Genomic DNA, 9,313 nt, shown 5'->3' on the forward strand with positions numbered 1-9,313 from the left:
CGATCGCAGTCGAGTCGAGGTGCCTTATGAGTCTGCTGAGTTTGGTTGAGGGGCGTTGCTCTTTGGCCGAGTTAGGATTGGGTTAGTGCTAGATGGATGATGTTGAAGCTGACATTCAATCGATGCCGACTCGTCTAAACTTACAAAAACTGACAAAAGTCCCTGACAGTAGTAGTACTATTAACACCGACCCTTCTAGTGTCATCGTGTACTAGCGACTGCCCTTGCCTCTTGTTGGTTCCTCATTTTACTATGAATGAACTACTGTGAGGACAAAGTTTGATATGTATATTGTCGACCATCCAGAGCAGCAAGCTAATATTAATAGGGGATATTTCCTGTTAAATATTATTATTTTTCCTACAAAGGAAATGTTAAGCCCTTGATAAAACAATATTTGTTGAAGAAGCTTGTTGTTGTTAATTATCATAGTTATTTGTTGTTATGTAGTATTTATGGAGGCTTGGTTTACTTCTTGTAATAAATAAAAGCAATTCCAATCTTCTTGTCGTTTACTTCTGGTATATTATTAACCTTACTCATGTTTGCTTGTAACATGAAGAAAATACCAGAGACAACTAGTGATTATACTGCAAAACACGTTGATTTCCTTATCTTCTATGCATATTTGCTATTTTTTGCTAATCGAAACGATTGTATAGTATACGAGAAGCAGCCAATCGCAATCTAAAAGCACTTTTATCTTAGCTTCTCAGGAAACTAAGATTGTTATAACAATTGATCTCTATATGATTTTTCCTCTTGTAGAAAAGAGATGGAGATTGTTTATGGTAACTCTCTTGACATTATATAGCTTTGTTGGTCCTCTAGGAGCACATCTGAACTCGATCACTTTCTGCTTAACCTAGAGAAGCTTACATGCAGTATGTATTAATAGTGTTATTTGCCTTTGCATTCAATCTGACTATAGTATCACTTTTTGCTCGTTTATCAAATTAGATTGCCTCCCAAAAGGATACAAGTTAGATGTGAACCTGCTATTCATAGATCTATCACTATATGATGTGGTTGAGATAATTGATGAATATTTATCTTTTTAAGCATTCCAATTAGTCATCTTGTTACCTGGTTCTCTTATTGCATTTTCAACTATGATTTTTGGTCTTGGTTTACTAATATATTATTTATGTGTTTTTACAGTTTACAAATCTCAAGTACTCCAGAGTTGAAATTGATGAAGTGCGGTTCGAGTGGGTTGAATGCATGCTAAATTACATTTGAGTAGGAAAGGTATTTGATTTTTGAAAACTTTGGATGATGCATGCATTTGCATGGAATGTAAATTGTGTATATTGTCCCATGTCAATTTCTTTCTAATGGTGATATTCTAGGACTTCTGCAGCATGTATAATTCTTCTGTTTTTGTTCTTTGCTGTAGTTAAGTAGACCAAATGATACTTTTGTTTGACAGATTAGAACAGTGGATGTTTTAACTCAGAAAACTAGGCATTTGAAGGTGAAAAGCGATGAGATTAGGGAAATGAAAGGCGCAAGAAGAATGGAGTAGTATAGCAAGTTGAACAGATTCTGATTCTCATAATTTAATGTAGCCTCAGCTTGATTTTTTACTCAAGATGTTCTACCTTGATGTGTTGTTAAAAGAATGTTCTACCTTGATTCTGATATCTATTAGCTTTTGATGTAAAAAGAATGTTTGTGTATTTTATGGATACTGTTGTAAGAAGAATATTTATGTAATTTGTGAAGATTTTTGTATTTTATGGATATTGTTGAATGAAGAATATTTGTGTAATTTGTGAATATTTGTGTATTTTTTTGGTTACTGTCGGTTTTTCACTGTTTCGGAAATCAAATTTGTGCTGTTAAAAAATACTGATATTACATCGGTTTTCCACCGCTGCAAAATCGGTGTCATTAACTAATATTACATCGGTCGTATACCGCTGCCAAAACTAGTGTTATTAACATATAATATTATATCGATTTTACACCGTTGATGAAACGGTGTCGTTAAGTGATACTACACCGGCTAATAACCGATTCGAACACCGGTGTCGTTAAGTGATACTATACCGGTTTTCACCCGATGTCTAAAATGACAGACCTTTTACATCGCCTTCATAGACGTCGATCGAAAATGTAATAGACACCGGTGGAAAATCGATGTCTATGAGGGTTTTTGTTGTAGTGCTTCCAAATGAATTGGAGGTGACATGGAAATATCATGACCAACTACCCCTTCCAATTGTGTAGCTTCAATTATATATGGAATGATAACTATTTCACTATCAACTGTATTAGTAGTTACTACTGGACCGTGAGATTCGATAGAGGGGGGGGGGGTGAATATCGATAAGAATAAATTCGTCCGAAAAAAGTTAAACACATCGGAGGATTTAAAGCAATGCAATGCTAACACAAATTGATTTTACTTGGTTCGGAGCCTGTGTCGACTCCTACTCCGAGGCCCGCGGTCGTTGACCGCTTTCGGTGGGCAATCATTAGCAATTCGAAATTTATTACAAGCTACGTACAAGAAATGCTAATGAAACTTAAAGAAATACCGACAAAGGAATAAAATCAAAAGGAGAGCGTGCTTTGTTGGAGCTTCGTTAGCGTCGCAGGAGCGCAGAGCAGCAGAGCAAGCAGTAGGAAATCTTCTTGTCAGTTGTTGTCTTTGTGCTCCACCTCTAACCCTCCTTTTATATGAGGCTCGGGGTGCCCCGGATCCCTTCGGGGTGCCCTGGTGAGACGTGGCATGTCCAACCAGTGAGCTCCACGTGGCGACGCGCGATCGGGATAAAAGTTGCCTCTCGGGCGCCCGGATCCCTTCCGGGCGCTCGGACCTCCGGGCGCCCGGACCACCTTTTTCCAGGGAACACCTTTCTTGCAAAACAAGGTTAGTCCGAGGCAAATAGATAGTGTATATCCTGCAAAACAAAGTGTTAGCACAGTTTATAAGTTCAGTATAAAAAGTATGACTTAGATTCCGTTTTTCCGAGACCGGAATCTAGTCACGATCTCGACTTAGATATTTGAAATGGATCTAAGCCGGATCGACGCCTAATGTTCCCTTCCCGGGAACACGTCCTCACAATCACTCCCTTCCAGTGACTTACCGTTACTCACCTGCCAGACGTCCGGTCAGCCCTTCGACCCGTCTGGACTTCTTGCTAGCTATCCGGTCAGCCCGTCGACTAGCTGGACTTCTCGCTAAGCGTCTGGTCAGCCCGTCGTCGACCCGCTTGGACTTCTCGCCAGCTATCCGGTCAGCCCGTCGACCTAGCTGGACTTCTCGCCAAGTGTCCGGTCAGCCCGTCGACCCGCTTGGACTTCGTGCCAGACATCTGGTCAGCCCATCGACCTGTCTGGACTTAGTCTGCACACTCGATCAGAGTGTTAGACAACGACAAACCTATCTTAACCTAATTTGTCATTCATCAAAACCTGAGTTAGATCGTTAGTGTTAACCGCACCAACAATCTCCCCTTTATGATGGAATGACAACCTGGTTAAGTTAGTTAAAACATATGCAAAAACTAAGCATGATTTTTGAGGTTTTTAAGGTTTAAGTTAGTTTTTCAAATTTACATTTAGTTGCTCTAACTTAACCACCTATCCCTCTCCCTTTGACATTCATCAAATAAGGACATGATCAACAATATAGAGTACAAGCAAAGTAAAGAAGGGTTTTAAGAACTGATGTCAAGTTAACTTGGGGGAGTTTAATTAGTAATTTAGCTTTTGTTTCTTAACTTTTGTAAAATACATAAGTTTTGAAAATAGCTAGTTTAGCAACATAACATAGTATTTAGTACATTTTGAGAAATTTTGAAAGATAATTTTTGCCAAAATTAATTGACTTTGCAAAAGAGAATTTAAAAGCTAATTTTCAAGTATAAGTGTATAAGTTTCAAATTTTAAGATCAAGTTTTAAATTTGCAAAGTACGTTTAAATTTTGAAATATTTTTCAAACATAGGTTTTCAAAATCAAGTTTCAAGATCAAGGTGTAGATTTTTCAAAATCAGTTTCTACTTTGAAACAATGAGTTTTTAGAATCAGAATTTCAAAATTAAGTTAAAAAAAATTTACTTTTCAAACTAATTAAGAATTAGTTTTAAAAAAAATCCAATTTAACAGCTTAGTTTTGTAAAAGCTGGTTTTCAAAAATAAGTTTAAGACAATTTGAAACATAAGTTTTTCAAATTAAGGATTTCAAAATTAAGTTTGAAAGATCTATTTTTCAATACTGACTAAGTTTGTAAAAACTTCAAATTTGAAAACTGAAATTTAATTACAAAACTGAAAAAAAATTTGAAAATAATTTTAGAAAAGGTATTATGTTTAAGGTGGAGAAAATAATTTTGGTGTTAAGTGTTGATTTAATCCTCCCCCTAAACCTGACATCTAAAATAGCTGTCTAACTAATTAGGTACTAACTGATTATCAAATGATAGCAGCTTTCACTTGGTTAGTCATGTTAAGTTCATTGTACTCAGTTAGTATTTGACTAAACTGAATAACTTAGCTTGATCAATGTATGTTTTGTATTTAACGCTCATACTCATATTGATGCACTGATATAAGCATCTTAAGTCCAGACAACTGGCCTATGCATCTCACCCCTTTCTATTGTTCGTCAATCACAAGCAAGATAAACCTAGAGTGTTGGTGAGATGCTCAAATACTAGTCCTAGGGAACATGATTTCTAAGGGAATTTTTCTAGTCTAAGGCTAAAATTGTTTTGAAATTCTACAAATAGAAAAGTTTTGAAAACTAAAACAGTTTTAACCTAGAATTTTGAGACAATCATTTTTGAAAACAATTTTGAATCTTGAAAACCCTAGTCTATTAGACACATCCCTAATTTTCTGTGCAGATTACTAAATTCACTTTCAGGGAGTGGTTTTGTGAATATGTCAGCTAAATTGGACTTGGACTCAATGTATTTGACTTCAATATCGCCTTTAGTGACATGATCCCTGATAAAGTGATGCTTAATTTCAATGTGTTTAGTTCTGGAATGATGCACTGGATTTTTTGTTAGGTTAATTGAGCTAATGTTATCAATTAGGACTTTTACATTTGTAAGGTTCAAGTTAAAGTCTTTTAGGGTGTGCGTCATCCATAATAATTGTGCAACGCACTCTCCTATAGCTATATATTCTGACTCAGTTGTGGATAGGGCAATACAATGTTGCTTTCTACTAAACCAGCTGACAAGTGATGGACCCAGTAATTGACATCTGTTGGTGCAACCTTAGGTCAAGGTTGACCTGGTTGACCCGACTCGAGTTGACGTGACTCGAGTTGTATTTTGATGTTTGACTTGGGAAGATTGTCGGTGCAACCTTAGGTCAAGGTTGACCTAGTTGTGTTGCATGTTGAGGTTTGACACTCGTGAGAGAGTTCTATTCTTGATGTGGGACAAGAATAGATGTTTGGGAGATTATTGGTGCAACCGTAGGTCAAGGTTGACCTGGTTGACCTGATTCGGGAAAAGTCCAAGTATGGAGACTTGGCACGGAAAAGTCCAAGCAGGGAGCTTGGCACTGGAAAAGTCCAAGTATGGAGACTTGGCACGGAAAAGTCCAAGCAGGGAGCTTGGCGCGCGAAAAGTCCAAGTATGGAGACTTGGCTGGAAAAGTCCAAGTATGGAGACTTGGCAGGAAAGTCCTAACTGGGATGTTAGGCGGTTGGAAAGTCTGGTGAGTGAAGCAGGAAAGTCCTAACTGGATGTTAGGCAGTGTGGAAAGTCCCGTGAGTGAAGCCGCGGTGGAAAGTCCTAACTGGGATGTTAGGCGGTGTGGAAAGTCCCTGGTGAGTGAAGTCAGGAAGGGAAAGTCCGTGAGTGAGTGAAGCAGGTGAAAGTCCTAACTGGGATGTTAGGCGGGGAAATCCTGGTGAAGCTGCAAGGAAAATCCGGATGGATCGGGGATGATCGGAACGGTGTTGGAAAGTCCAAGTAGGTCAAAGGATTGACCGGACACTTGGCAGGAGTTCTAGCAGTCAAGGGAGTGACCGGATGCTAGGGATGAAGTACCAATAGGTCAAGGTTGACCGGATATTGGTTGAAGTCTTGGGACTTGGTTTGGGCAAAACCAAGCTCGGATCGATCACCGGACCGATCCGGTGATACTGTTTGCTCGATCGGCGGTGACCGATCGATCTCAAGCTCTACGTTGATTCTTGTCGATCGGTGTGACCGATCGCCAGCAACAGGCGAAAAATGCGGTGATCGGTACGCAGGCCGTCGGGCCGTATCTGATCGGCGGGATCGATCGAGGCGATGTCGAATGAAAGCCAAGAGTAGGGATCGATCGTGGACCGATCCGGTGCTGATCGGTCCACGCATCGACGTAGTACGCACGAAGGTTACGTACCGATCGGTCGATGCGGGGACCGATCGAGGCGAACTGATCGGTCCCTAGACCGATCGAGTTCTAGCCGCTGACGCAAGCGGCTAGTTTCTTCACCTTCTTCGCGGTATAAAGGGGTCGAGGGCTGCTGCTGCACTGTTACTTCTTCCTCTTCTCTTCTGGAGCTGCTGTTACGGTGCTTGAGCTTTGTTGAGCTCTTCTTCGCAAGCTTCGCGTCTCGACTGGGATATCCTGCTGTTGTAGGTGTTCTGAGGAGCTGCTGCTTCAACGAAATCCAGTCGGCGAGGAGGCAAGAAAACCTGTGTTTTTACATTCATTGTTCTTGTCTTCTTGTATTTCTTGTTGTATTCCTTTCTTGCTGTTGCAAGAATATTGTGGCGAGGTTTCTCCACCCACAAGGAGTATATTGTATTAGCCGGTTCTCCGGGGACTCATCCACCGACGGATTGACTGGACTCGTCCACCTTACGGACACGCCGAGGAGTAGGAGCCCTAATCTCCGAACCTCGTTACATCGACGCGTTGAGGTTTGATCTTCTTGTTTTCTTTTCCTTGTTTGTTTTTCCGCTGCGCTAACGAATTGTAGGAAGAAAAACGAGAAATTGGGGTCGGCTATTCACACCCCCCTCTCTAGCCTCGTACAAAGGATCCTAACAACATCCACCACTTGTGCTTTTGCAGTCTAGCTTGCATCCAGCATAGTCTGAGTTAGAGTACCCTATTAATTCAAAATTATTAGTCCTGGGATACCAAATACCTACATTTGTTGTTCCTTTGAGGTATCTAAAGATTCTTTTCACTTGAGTCAAATGAGATTCTTTAGCACAGGTTTGGTATCTTGTACACATACTAACTGCAAATAAGATATCTGGTCGACTTGCTGTTAAGTATAGTAGGCTACCTATGACACTCCTATAGTATTTTAAATCAACTGATTTTCCATTGGGGTCATCATTTAGGATTGTGTTTACTGCCATAGGTGTTTTATTTCTTTGGTGTTTTCCATTCCGAATTTTTTGAGTAACTCCTTAGTATATTTTTGTTGATAAATGTAGTTTCCTTCATTTGTCTGTTTGATTTGTAATCCTAAAAATAAGTTAATTTACCTACCAGGCTCATTTCAAACTCGTGTTCCATTAAGCTTGTAAATTCATCTAAAAATTCTGAGTTTGTTGAACCAAAGATTATATCATCTACGTAAATTTGTGCTATAAAAATAACTTCTTTTATTAACTTGACAAATAAGGTTGGGTCAATTTGACCTTGGTTAAACCCTTTAGAGATTAGGTAAGAAGTTAGTCTTTCATACCATGCCCTAGGTGCTTGTTTAAGTCCATATTCAATTTATAGACATAATCAGGGTGTTCTAGACTCTCAAATCCAGGTGGTTGTCCTACGTAGACTTCTTCTTTTATTAGTTCATTTAAGAATGCTGACTTAACATCCATTTGGTATAGTCTAAACCCTTTGCATGCTGCATAACTTAGTAGCTTCCTAATGGATTCCAGTCTAGCTACTGGGGCATATGTTTCATCATAGTCAAGTCCTTCTACTTGACTGAACCCCTTAGCAACTAGCCTGGCTTTATTTCGAGTAATTTCTCCAGTTTCACTTAATTTGTTTCTAAATACTCATTTTGTTTCTATTATTTTCTTATTTTTGGGAGGTGGTACTAAGTCCCAAACTTCATTACGCTCAAATTGAGCTAATTCTTCTTGCATAACTATGACCCAGTCTGGGTCAAGTAGGGATTCAGCTATGATTTTGGGTTCAATTTTTGAGATTAAAGATATTTGACTTAGATTTCTAAAGGATGATCTAGTTTGAACCCTAAGATCTGGGTCACCAATTATTTGATCAGTTGAGTGATTTGGGTTGACTCTTATAGTTCTAGGGGATTGACTCTCCTGAGGTTGTTCTTCTTCTTCAGGACTTAGAGTTTGGTTGGTTCCTTCAGAATTATTATTTTCTTGAACAAATTCAATTGGTTGAAGTTGTGTTTGTTTTGGGTTTTGTTTGGATTCTTCAAATTTCACATTAGTATTTCTTCAATTCTTAAGATAACCTTATTGTAAACCCTGTAGCCTCTACTATTTAAGGAGTAGCCTAGAAAGATTCCATTTTCAACTTTGGAGGTGAATTTTCCTAAGTGTTCTCTTGTGTTTAGGATAAAAACGGGATACCCAAATACTCTAAAGTATTTTATATTGGGTTGTTTATTATGATAAACTTCAAAAGATGTTTTGTTATGGGTTTTATTTAGTGTTGTTCTGTTTTGTACATAGCAAGCTGTACTAACAGCTTCTGCCCAAAAGTATTTAGGTAAGTTGTATTCATTTAACATTATTCTAGAGACTTCATGTAGGTTCTATTTTTTCTTTCTACAATCCCATTTTGTTGGGGGGGTTTTAGGACACGAAAATTCGTGATGGTAGCCATTTTCAAGACAGAATTTGTTAAAGTTATGATTTTTGAATTCTCCCCCATTATCACTTCTAATTCTTTTAATTTTAAGGTCCTTTTCATTTTCAACTTGTTTACAAAAGTTTGTAAAAATTTCAAAAGTTTCATCCTTATTTTTTAAGAATTTTACCCAGGTGAACCTAGAGTAGTCATCTATTATCACTAGACAGTATAGACTTCCATTTATTAATTTGACTCCATGGGAGTCAAATAGGTCTAAGTGTAATAGTTCTAGTATTGAGTTGGTTTGTGATTGATTGGTTGGTTTGTGGGTGGATTTTGTATGTTTACCTTGTTGACAAGCATTACATATGGTTGAATCTAAGTTAGGTAATTTTGGTAGACTTCTAACTAATCCATTTAGTTTACTTATATTTCTAAAATTTGTGTGTGACATCCTTCTATGCCATAACCAGGTTTCTTCTTTTTGTGTTAAATGACACTCAATTGAAGAAGTGGTTAAGTTGATTGCATAGATGTTGTCT

Source organism: Zingiber officinale, chromosome 11B (assembly GCF_018446385.1).
Source record: "Zingiber officinale cultivar Zhangliang chromosome 11B, Zo_v1.1, whole genome shotgun sequence".
NCBI classification, from domain to species: Eukaryota; Viridiplantae; Streptophyta; class Magnoliopsida; order Zingiberales; family Zingiberaceae; genus Zingiber; species Zingiber officinale.